The sequence below is a fragment of the Hibiscus syriacus genome, unplaced genomic scaffold (assembly GCF_006381635.1).
Source record: "Hibiscus syriacus cultivar Baekdansim isolate YM2019G1 unplaced genomic scaffold, ASM638163v2 tig00006731_pilon, whole genome shotgun sequence".
Classification (NCBI taxonomy): Eukaryota; Viridiplantae; Streptophyta; class Magnoliopsida; order Malvales; family Malvaceae; genus Hibiscus; species Hibiscus syriacus.
This window is the reverse complement of record NW_024062108.1, coordinates 148,133-161,570: the sequence shown is the minus strand read 5'-3', so window position 1 is coordinate 161,570 and position 13,438 is coordinate 148,133. Positions and strand designations below refer to the sequence as shown.

Below are 13,438 nucleotides of genomic sequence, written 5' to 3'. Positions count from 1 at the left end.
TAATACCAAATATTCTAGTCCATAGATCATCTTCTGAGTCATCATTGAACAGATCTTAAGGAGACGAACATATATTTTAATGGTCTTTATTTCATTTCCATGTTTCAACTATACCAGGAAATGTCAATGTTCTTGATTTATGGTTCATAATCCATAGGGATGATACATCATGTAAGTTCATCCGAGTTTCCAAGCTTATCCCAATCACTTACTTAATCCTCAACCCTTGAGGTTACTTAGTTCATTTAGCATTCAAGTCCATTCCAGTTACTTCAGGATTTTCCAGAGTAATTTAGACGTTTCTAAATTTCAGATACATATTGTACTTCAGTTTAGTTCAGTTCAGTCTTCATGGTTGATTTGTCGAACAAATATCCAATTCTTAGTATTGAATGCGATCTAGAGTTGAGCTGAGCTGAATACTTCCAAAATTATCATCGAGCCAAACTTGAGTAGACGAACACACATTCAATAATATCTATTTAGTTCAGGTACTGACATATCATTAAGGTTGATCAACTCACTTAAGTTGTGTTCCAAAACTTTTAAGGGTAGTACAACACTCATATTTACTTGGATTCCTTAATTAATCCAAAACATTTACTTAGTTTAAACCATAAGGGTATTTTGGTCATTTTGGTGTTTAGTTTTATTCCATTCATTTCAGAGCTCGAGGATATACAATCATTCCTGAGCTTGGTGATATTCTTGGGCCATATCCATTCCAGGGGTATTCTGGTTATTTTACAGATCCAGTGTACTTCAATCATTTCCTTCCATCCGATTTTATTATTGAATTTAAATTTATCATTTATTTCAGTCATTTCGAACAATTCTGTCAAAAGAGCACCATTGATAATTTATTCTTAACTCAGAGATTTTCTGGTCCATTGCCTTCTTAGAAGTTACAATCAGGTTATCATGAATTTTTATGTACAAAGACAGGATCTTAATAATTAAATCCGTAATTTATCGAGTTAAAATCGAATCGTCATAGTACTTTCTCATTCAGGGTCAACTTAGACTATTTTTACCTTTTAAGGGCATTTTTGTAATTTCTTAACCAAATAATTTCAGTATTAACTCTTAACAAAAATAACTATAATTTAGAGATCTTATGGTTAAATGCTTTCCCGAACATTCTCTAATCTCGAAACGATTCCTTAACAGACTTCTAGTATCTTGTATAAATCCTCTTGGGGTTAAAAACTGGTTATCCAAATTTCCTAAGTAAAACTAGCATTTCTTATGCACATCAGTAGTTTCATTAGATCAATATGTCTTTAAAAACCCCTTATCCATCTTCCATGGTCAAATCTTGTCTTTTTACAATATAAGGGTATTTTCGTAATTTTACCTAATCGAAGTATTCTCATAATTTATCATCCATGTACCTTTAATGAGATAAATTATAATTTACATATTCAGGACTAATTCTGTTATCACTTAATCACAGAACTTGTAATTCAATAGAATCTTAACTAATTTATCACTTAAACCGTATTAGGTTCAAATCCATCCATAATCAAACATGCATAATAGACCAATCATATACATTCATGCATTTATCCATTATCAACATGTTCCATAAAGCATAAAGAGGTAGTAATGTATTACCTTGATTTTTGTTCCATACTGATCGGCAATATAAATTCCATTCAAACGCCCTCCATCTTGAAAGCAACTTCCAATAATTCCTCGGATACATATATACAGAAATTTCATTAAAAGTGGAGCTTAATTACGAAAAAATAATCGAATCGGGTGAAAAATCATGGAAAACAGCTTATCGGGTTTGAATTTGATGAAACAGACTTCTGAATCAGACTCAGGACGTCGAAAAACATAAAATATGGATTTTCAAAAATTTTGACTTTTTTCGGTCAAAGTCAACAGTCAATGGCGATCAATGGTCAACAGTCAACGGGTTGGGTCTGGTAAATGGGTCGGGTCAAACGGGTCGGGTCAAAATTGGGTCAAACTGCCCCAACAGTTTTCGAAGTTCCCCCACTCGCAGGGGCGACGCGTGAACAGTGCTACGGTGTCCGAAAATTTCCCAAAATTTTTTAAAAATTATTTTAAGGCATTTTGAGACAATTACCAAGCTCAGTTCACAATTTTGAATGGTGTAAAGCTCGATTCCGAAACATCGAAAACTTTACTTCATCACCCCTCCATGCATCGACGATAACGGAGACACAGAGGACACCGGTGGACTCGAAACGATGCAAGGAACACGATGGTGCAGGATGTGTCGAAAACGGGTGGCCGGATCGACGTGAATCGACGGAAAACCAACAGAAATTGAGTTAAAACTGGTGATATTTTTGAATGAAATTAAAGACGAACGACGCCGATTCACGACGAGAGGTTTGAGGGGTTTTGTTCATCGTTTGATAACGAACACGATGGTGGTTTTGGTTCGTTGAACGGTGGTCGGACAGTGAGTAGATCAGAGTTTAAAATCATTAACTGGGGAGAGAAAAAATGAAAAAATTTCTGCTGAACATACGGGAGAGAGATTATAATTATCTCCTAAAGAAAAATGGTTAAAATATGAGTTTGGTCACTAAATTTCCTGCACTTCCTAAAATGGTCTGCCAACTTTGACATTTTACAATTTAATCCTCAATTTCTTCCAAAATACCAATTAAATTCACCACTTTAAAATTTCTAAAATTTAGCCCCTAAATTAGGTGTTACAAACAATTAAATCTAATTTTCAATTTAATAAAATTAATTTAATGGTTATAAATAATTTTTTTATATAATAATCATAATTAATATGAAAATCTAATTTAATAATTTAATAATTTCAATTAATAATTTGTTATAAATTTTGAAAAAAATTATTTTGTATTTACTTTATCCATTTCAATTTATTAATTTAATAGAACTTTTGAATATATTTATAAAATAAAAATTTATAAATAATATAAAAATATATATATATATTTAATGTTCATAATTAATTATATACCTTAAATTATGAAGATGTATTTTGTAACACTATAATATCATAAATTCATAATTTTATAAATTCTAACTTATAAGGTAGACATATATCAAATCACTTCAATAACAAATCAAGTCATTTACAGGTTGAGTCAATTACAAGTCAGGTTCATAACAGATCAGGTTGAAAATAAGTCGGGTAATATCAGTTATTTACCATGTCAATCTCGAGTTCGAGTTCATATCAGTCGGATGCAGTTGGAGTTCGGGAACCATATTTTCGGTTCAATTTGAGTTCATGACGTTCTAAGGTCGGGTGCAGGTCAGGTTCAGATCCACAATTTCCAAGTCTAACTCAGGTTCAGGTCAACACTAATTTCAACTCGAATCGATTTCATATCGTCACAACGCATGTCAAAAATAATTTTAACTTGAGTCGATTTCAGTCAATTTTACCGGTCGAATTAACTTTCTACACCCTTAGTTTTTTTATTAAATGCCTCAAGTTTTTAGTACATTAATAGCGTTTTTAATTACAAACGCCACAAATTATCAATTCCTTTCCTTTACTTGTTTTGTTTCCGCCGCATTGAACTCCCTTTCCTCTACCCTTTGTTTTCAATTTTTGAACTCCAAACGTAGGCAGCGGTTGAGAAAACCACCTCAAAAAACCCGAAATCTCTCAACACACTTCCTCTTTATTTATTTTTCTTCGCACAAGGTTAAATATTCAATCCGTTTTTAGGTTTTTCTTTTTCCAGTATTTGATTTTGTTTTTCGTTTGATTTGTTTTTTGCATTTGGTCAAGTTTTGCTTTGGAGTTTCTAATTTCTTATTATTGATCTGTCATTTTCTTATGTTAAATCGTGTTTTTATTTTGGCATATCTGAAATTTCTTTCCTGTGAACTGTAGGAATCTATAGATTTATTTGCAATATATATTCAAAATGTAATTGCCTTTACACTGTTTCTTTCCTCTTCTTGTTTGTTTCGTTTACGTTTTGATCCAAAATCTGTACGGTTTTTTTTTCAGTTGGAAATAGAGAGGGGTATGAGGAGCTTCATTGCCAGACTTGGAAATCCCGAATTGAGGTAACAAATATATTTCTTGGTTGATTTTTGTTCATTTTGATGTTTTACAATTCAATTTTTACGGTCTAAACTGAAAATACCAAACCTTTAATAATTTTTTCAAGCTCATTCATGGCGGATTCTTATTATCCATCTTCCGTTGATTATAAACCTTCATCAGCTATCTTTATGGTTAAAATTTTGTTAGTATCTTGATTTGAACTAAATCTTGTCGAATTAATTTTCAATTTTGAGAAGATTTCGAAAATGATTTTACTTTCAAGTTGGTACCCATACATGGGTAATTGATTGATTATTTGATCTTAAATTACGGCTTAGATCTTAATAAGACTTATAGGAGGTTAAATCAAAGTTTAGAAAGCAATATTTTTTTCTCAAGTGACAAGAAAAATTGATTTTGCAATGTTGGGCTTCGTCCTTTTCTTGGTCTGGTTTAAGCCATGTTTATTAGCAGTTTGAAGGAAATTATCAACTGTGTTAAAAGTTTTCATTTTATTACATAAACGTTCCACATGTAACATCCTTTACTGCAGGATTTAACTTTGTACAATGCTACTTAACTGTAACCTAGGTTGATAATTTGTTTTCTTCAATTAACATTCATTTGCAGTGAGGACATATATAAAAGAAGGGTAAATAAGAACAAAGTGAAAGATGTTAGGAGTATACAGGTTGTTTTGTAACATTGGGATGTTTTCGTATTCTGTTTAATGAATGCAAAGTAGGTTGCGTGTATTGCATCTTTAGCTCTCATTTGTTGTGGGACGGTTAAGTAATGCCGGTTCAATGATAAGTGTTGAATATGATCCGTCGTAGGGTCTCAAAATTTAGAGGGCTTGTATATGAATGCCATTTAGGTTCATCCATGTATAATATTTGTGTTTTACCAATATTTACGTTTGAAAGGAAAATAAGCTTTGCGTTTGATTTTCAAACAAGAAAATGACAGAGAAAGTTATAAACAAAGATTTTGACAATATCTTTAATCGTTTTTCATAATCAATTTTAATAAAAGAAACATCGTAGATCACCAACTGAATCAACGAATTACTTGTATATATATTGTCTAGTCCCGTTTAAAATATTACAAGCTAATTAATAAAATGTGTGTGAGCATCGTCACTATTTTCCTCCTTCCTCTCTCGGCTTATCTCTATATGCTTTCTAAAGCATAGCACACGTTTCTAACAGAAAACAAAACGACCCAACAACAAGTTATGTTAATATTTGTTGCTATTATTTTCTTTGTTTCTTTAAGTGTCTGAATTTCTTTGTAATTATTTTTCGAACAAAATATTAGAAAAAGTGATGCAAACATAATCAGCTGAAAATATTAGGGGTGTATTTGGTTCAGTTTTTCAATAAAATATGAATCGAACCGTATTTTGTGGGTTTTTAAAAATCAAAATCGAATGACATAAAAATCACAGTTTTTGGTTTGGTTCGGTTTAATTTTGTGATATTTTACTTTTCACTATTTTTCAAACTCAATATTCAAATAAAGTATACTTAAAGCTTAAATCGAGTGTAAATATATAAATTTAAATTCATAAAAATATAATATTAGTTTTAAGATTTTATTTATTTGAATTTGTCTTTATAATAAATTAAAAATGAATTTGTTTTGGATATTTATTTTCTTCTATGATTTTTAATTCAGTTTGATTCGGTACAAGTAGTTCCAATATGAAAAAGATCGAAATATAACTAAATTGTATAATTATTTTTTAAAACAAAACCGAATCAAACTACATAATTTAATTCAAATCGGTTTTAAATTTTATTGATTTTGATGCTAAACCCTATAAACTATGAGCTAGAATTCACGCGCATTACACAATTTTTTTAAATAATTTTTTAGGTAAACTATTTCAAATACCACTCACTTTTAGGCTCAGACTCGTTTATGTCACCAACGTTTCAATTTTACAAATTTTAACACTAACGTTTAAGTTTAACTGCAATTATGTCACTCCGCCGTCAATGGCTTAACGACATGATGACATGGCACCTTCGCGCTGTGACATTGTTGACGTGCTTCCCTCACCAAAACGACGTCGTTTTGGTATAGTTGTGTTTATGCTAAAAAAAACCTCAAAACGACGTAGTTTTGTTTTAAAAAATTTAATAAATAATGCATTTGAAGAGATGTGAACTCATAACCTTTTTGAAATAAAGGTTAATACTTAACCACTATGTCAACTTAAATTTTTTGATTTAATTCTATAAATATAATATATAGAACATAAGTCAGCATTCCAAAAGTTACTTTCTAAAAAACTCATGAAATTATTAAAATTCCCAAAAAAAACACTTTAAATTCCAGAAAATCTAAAAAAAAAACTCTTAAATTCCTAAAAATTCCAAAAAATCATAAACAAAGCCGAACCTAAAGATGAGTTGAATTTGAAGTAGTTTATCCTAAATTAAGTATACTCATTATAGTTTATTTTATTATAATATATATTATATTCGAAATATGATAATTTAATCATGATGAAAACTATTAATATCAAATTGTTTACTTTTTTAATGCACATAATAAATTTTGACTTATTTCAAATATTTTTAACCACTTAAATATATATAATTTGATTATAAACCCAAAAAATAAACTTTTAAGATATTGATCTTAATTGCACTAATTAGAAAAATGTTCTTAACCACTTAATTATAAAGTTTACATAATAATCTGAAACTTTCAGTAAACTAATATAATGAAAGTTAAAAATCATTCTGTAAATTCTAAAATAAAATGAGCAGAAATTCTCATTTTAAACAATTTCAGTTCATGGACTAAATTGCACATTTTGTAAAATTGGGCAGGAAACATATTCCAAACAACACTGTTTTTGACTTAAAACACGAGATTAACCCTCCTAATGACCGGAAAATTAAACCTAATCACTTATAATATTTTACCAATAAATTTAACACATTAAAATTAAATTAGAATCATTAAAACAACATAAAAAAATTCAAGATTTTCATGTTATTTAATATACTTTAAACTCAAATAACACTATTGATGTCACTTTTATTATTGACTCCAAATGAGTATTTAGAACATGCTTCATAGGGAATTAAATCAATAACACAAGTTCAATGTATCAAACTGATCAAATATATTCCGTTATTGACTCCCTATTTTTTTTGGAATTTAAGGAATTTTTTTTTTGGAAATTTTAATAATTTCATGGGTTTTTTAGAAAATAACTTTTGGAATGTTGACTCGTGTTATGTATATTATGTTTATAAAATTATATCAAAAAGTTTAAGTTGGCATAGTGGTTAAGTAATAACCTTTATTTCAAAAGGATATGAGATCAAATCTCTTCAAATGCATTATTTACTAAATTTTCTCAAACAAAACTAGTTATTTTGCGGTTTTTTAGCACCAACACAGTCATGCCAAAACGACGTCGTTTTGGTGAGGGGGCCACGTCAACAACGTCACGGCGTGGAGATGTCATGTCATAGTGCCGTTAAGACATTAACGACAGAGTGACATAATTACAGTTAAACTTAAACATTAGTGTTAAAATTGACAAAATTAAAACGTTGGTGGCATAAACGAGCCCGAGCCTAAAGGTGAGTGGTATTTGAAGTAGTTTACCCTAATATTTTCAGACTTTTCTCCAAGCTATTTATATAGAATGCATAGAGAAGCTTTCGTCTTTCAACTTTCTTCTATTTGCAGTCTTTCGTTGTTCTTCTACCTCACTTAATCGAATTTTCTTTCTTGTTAGAAGATAGTCAAACTACAAACTTCGAAATGTAATTTTAAGTCTCTCTTTGATATCCAAAATAGTAGTCGGACCATCGACTTTGATATCCAATTATCCCCTGCTGCTATTTAGTACGGTAAAGAAATTCAAGAATAAAAACGACGAGTGACGAGTGAAATTATACGAATAAAATTAACAATAAAAATTAAAAAAATTGTTGAAAAAATTAATAATGAGATAATCTTATTTATTTATTTTTATTAATTTGGAGATTTTAAAAAATATAAAACTAAAACATTTATTTTAAATATAGATGAATCTTAATCATTTAAAATTATTTAACATTTGACAATTAAAAATATGCTCGTTATAAATTTTGGCGACAAACAACCGATTAAGGGGAAATGAACCAAATATCTAAAATTCAATCTTCACGTCATTACCTTAGAAATAAATAAATAAATAAATAATCTTCACTTCATTAACGATGGAAGAGATCCAGTTTGTTGAGTAAGTTCACGTTGTCGTGATCCTAATTTTATGGCAATTTGTTACCCTGCTATATCTCGTGATTTAAATTTATTAAAAATTAAAGGGAAAAAGCACCCGAGGTCCTTAAACTTTCCAAAAAAATCTATGTGACTCTCATCATACTTTTTGGATCAATATGACCCTTCAACTCAAAAAAAGAACCCAATACAACCCTTTAACCAATGTTTTTCGTCATTGACTATTGAGAAGTTGAATAAGAAGAAATGAATAGCATATGGTTTTATTATTATTCCATCTTTGTAACTACAACACAACTAGCTTATATAGTAGCCATGACTTCAAGCTTACTCAATCTCATAACTACCTGTAACAACATCCATAACAAACTTCATACGTCACTATTCTTAACAACCATAACAACTCACACACACAGAGTAAAGCTCACTCAATACACACATTAGCATTCTACACACTCCAATATTCTCCCTACGTTTTTCCTTTTCCTTGAGCAAATGAGAAAACATGCACTTTGGGTCGAAATTGCTCAAACGAAGATTTGGACAATGATTTAGTAAACCATCCGTTCTAGTTGAATCGAAAGTGCGATGCCTCCTTCCGTTCGAATTGAATCAGAAGTACGATGATTCCTTCCGTTCGACTTGAATCGAAAGTGCAATGCCTCATTCCGTTCGACTTGAATCAAAGTGCGATGCCTCCTTCCGTTCGACTTGAATCAGAAGTGCGATGCTTCATTCCATTGGACTTGAATCGATACAAACTTTTGATGTGAATGAACATTAAAAATAATTCTTAAAAAAATCTATTTTATAACAATGCGAAACAAACCAGATACCAACAACATCATTGAAACATTTGGTCGAACAGATTGGATGCATGAACATACGAACCATGGTTAGGATCAACCGCTTTTCCTTGAGCAAGATTGGCACTCATCGAAAGTGTCTCAACTTGAGTATCAAACCCAGAAAGTTGGGTTTCGACATCAACAAGTACAATACATAAGCTTTCCAGGGAAAGTGATTCCCTCATGGAAATTATAACAGCCATAAATGGTTGGTATTCACACGGCAACCCCTTCAAAATACTAACCACATGCTCTATCGACGGAATCGAACTTCCACATGAGGCAAGAGCATCGCAAACCTCTTTAATTCGAGTAAGGTAAACCCGCATTGTATTACTACCCTTCTTGAGTGATTGAAGTTTATAATGGAGGCTCATTACTGTCGTTGTCGCCTGGTTTGCAAAGAATTGCAACACCGCACTCCAGACGGCCTCAAATTTCTCAGCTTTTCCCAACACTATCTCAATCTTAGCTTTCTCGATCTGACGACCCTTTCGATCCTCATGGGTGCTGAGAACAGTCGATGTCGTTATATCTCAATTATGGTGACAACAGTAAGAATAACCATTCCTAAGCCGCAAAGTTCAATCTCGTTGAACTCATTGATGTACCTCTTGGCATTCAGATAGAAGACGAATGACATCTTGGTGATGGAGACTTGCACCTCCTTCTTCTGTTTCTTTTTCTTATCGTTCTTCATGCTCTTGGTCTCTTGGATTGACTCGACAATTTCTGCTGGAAAAATGGTGAAAGTAACCTCGACATGTGAATGGCGGTGACAACTACAACAACGATAATCGGTTCCTTAACGTTCTCTAAGTTGAAGTCATCGTCGGAGATAATGGTCTCCTCAATCTTGGATTTTTCGTTGGCCTTAGGCATATGGTTTTATTATTATTCCATCTCTGTAACTACAGCACAACTAGCTTATATAATAGTCATGACTTCAAGTTTACCCAATCTCACAACTACATGTAACAACATCCATAAAAAAATTCATGTCACTATTCTTAACAACTATAACAACTCACACACACAGAGTAAAGCTCACTCAATGCACACATTAGCATTATACACACTCCAATATTGACCAACGGTTATGTTATTCTTGCTGTTATAAATTGGGTAAATCACACCATTCATCACTCAACTATTTTCTTCTCTTCTATTTTGGTCACTAAATTGTAAAAGTTTTCAATTTCACTAGAGACTTCAGGGACTAAGGCTATAATTAATCTATTTTACCACCCATTTCTCTAACTTCTATCCTCTCCTCCTCCTCGTCGCATAGGTTTTGTAAGTGGTTCAAAGAAAAAAAGCACGACCAATGTGGACTGCCTGCTTCATTTTCTTGCTTGTGCCAACTACAGCAATATCTTCAACGTAACTATTTGTTCAAAGTGTTAAAGGATGACCAGAACTAGCTAAAATCTATTGTGGATTCACCAATGAATGAGCATTTAGGATACTTTCCCTACAGTTGAATTCTCTGGCCTCATTGATTGAAAACTCCAGGATTCCATGTAAAGCATATATGTCATTTGCTTTTGGATGAGATTTATCAGCAACAAGAAATTCATGTACATGTCCATTTAGTTGTAGCCATAGTATAAAATAGTGGTTGCGACATCTGTCGCGGTTGCGGTGATGCAGTTGCGGATGCTGCGGACGTTACATAACGTGTTGCGATTGTCGCGGGCGTGATTTCTTCCTAAAAAATCGCAATACTTCTAAAATATTATATTTATACATTTTACAACTACATTTTAATATAGTGCTATTATTTGACTTTCCTGCATGGTAGATAATAACAATAGGTAGGAAACATATAAATAATCTCATTAAAAAACATATCAAATTTCTCATATTTTAACATAAGAGAATTCATTTTACATAACTTAAAAAGAAAATAAATACATAAATACAAATACAAAGTTCTATTTCTTCACCACCAAAATGAATGGTGTGGTGGATCTAAAGCATTTTCATCTTCATCATTGTCTTGGTTTTGATTCCTTCCTATTCTATGTGAAGACATCACATTGTGTGCATCATAAGATGCATCATTGGTAGGAAACATGTTGTATGATAAATGATGATCAAAATATCCATAACTTGGATTTTGTTCAAGGTAAGGTGGATAATATGCATTTGGTTGGTTGGAATGAGAACCCTGAGATGATTCACTAATTTTATTATCATTTGTAGCTAAACTATATGATGATGAACCTGCAAATGAATCATAAAAGTGTTCTCTCATCCTTCTATTAGTTATATCACCCTCGTCTCTTCTATTTTGCAAACCAATAGATGTATTTGTTCTATACAAACCCGAATCATCAGCATAAGGATATCTAGACGTACCTTGATCTCCATAAAAAGTATTGGAATAAGTGTGCACATATTCTAGTTGGTGTATACCTTCATTATCACCACCAACACCATCACCATCGTCATCATCACCACTACTTGACTTCGATAGTTGAACACTTTCATCATTAGATGGAGTAGGTGATATGTCATGCATATCTTCACCTTGAGTTTCTTCATCTATTTCATTAAGTAACTCTTCAAGCAACCATGAGAAATTTTTTTTACTATCGAACATAGCATCTTCTCTTTCTTCAACCCATGCATTTAGTGGAACATCTTCAAAAATATTTTCAAGTTTGATTGGATTAAAACTCATTTCTAACTCTTGTGCACTTTTTCTTTTCATGTGTCTTAGCTTCAACCTCATATGTTAATGGACATAAACTAATTTTTGAAGCTTTTTATGCTTGGGCCTATTTCTCTTCTTTGTATGGATCATATTAAATGTACTCCAACTGCGCTCACAATTTGAAGAAGAGGTTGTTTGACTCAAAACTCTGACAGCAATGTGTTGAAGTTGAGGTGTACAATTTAAAACATATTTGGTTCATTTCCAAAATATGATCATTCAAGTTGGGCTCTATCCTTTGTATGACATTTCTCACCCCCATTCATGGTTTCATAAATCACATCACTTATGGAATTGCCTCCGTATAGAAATTGTGGATTTAAGAAATATCCTATATAAAAATAATATAATAAATATTTATACAACATATCACAATTTTAATTTAAAAGTTTTATAACATACCAGCAAAATGCAAATCATTGTGAAGTTGATTGCTCCATCGCCTATCAATTACTTCCCAATATTTCTGGTAATATCGACAATCTCTTTGAATCGCCAATTTTGCTCTATCCATAGCTTCATAAATAAAACCCATAGTCGATTTTTCATCACCATCACACATTCTTAATACTTTAACCAACGATTCTTGGATCTTTAAGGCATCACCTGTCTTTTTCCAAAACTGAGTGGAGTTAATGACTTCCATCATCTCTAATCCAATTGTTTTTCTTGCATACTTAAACCTTTTCCAATCTGCAGAAGTCGCCATTTCTTTGAGTGCTTGTTTGCTTCTAACAATGCTCTCCAAAGTAATGAAATTAGTAGCAAATCTAGTAATCCCTAGCCGTAAGAGTTCTATACCATTGGTATATCTCTTCATATAATCAATTGTCCATGTATGATTGTATATGAAAGAAGTGATCCTTTTTGCTTGATCTAATACATTTTTCACACATTTTTTGTTATCAATTTCTTCCAAAATAAGATCTAAACAATGAGCAGAACATGCTGACCAATACATGTGCCTTCTCTTTTGCATCAACATCTTACCACCGGCTTTGATTGTTGTTTCATTATCTGTAACAATTGAACAATAATTTATTCACCAATTTCATCCACCATTTTGTCCATTATATCAAAATAATACTCAGTAGTACGAGAGGTGACACTGCTAGCATCAATTGATTTTCTAAAAATGGTACCTCTAGGACTATAAATCAAGAAATTGATTATATGTTGATTTCTAGTCCCTTTCCACCCATCACACATGATGGTCACACATCTTTCTTCCCAGATAGGCTTAAACTATTTCACCCATTCTTGTATTTCTCTGAACTCTTCTTCCAAATACACTCATGTCACCTCATAAGCTGAAGGACCCCTAACTGATTTTCCAACTTCAGCTACAACTTGAAGTACGGGCTGTAGAAATGGTGACTCTGCAATTCTTTCCAGTAAAACTTCATGCAATATTACTTTTGAAATTTATTTTCCTAACTTTTCTTTTGCATTTTTCAAAAAGCTTGCAGCGAGTTTTGGTTGCTTCAAACTCTTTGATTTTTCAAGAATGAGATCCATATTTGCCAATCTAGCTCCAAGAGAGTCAAAATTACTCCACTGATGTTCCCTCCCACTTCTTCTAGA

The 13,438-nt window shown here is 31.8% G+C and overlaps 1 long non-coding RNA gene across 1 annotated transcript; it reads left to right on the top strand.

Annotated features, from left to right (window-relative positions):
• The first annotated feature begins 3,514 nt into the window (after window positions 1–3,514).
• On the top strand, window positions 3,515–4,872 carry LOC120200991. Its single transcript, XR_005523622.1, has 3 exons — window positions 3,515–3,676; window positions 3,989–4,047; window positions 4,658–4,872. It is a non-coding gene; the product is annotated as an uncharacterized LOC120200991 (long non-coding RNA).
• The last annotated feature ends 8,566 nt before the right edge of the window (window positions 4,873–13,438 follow it).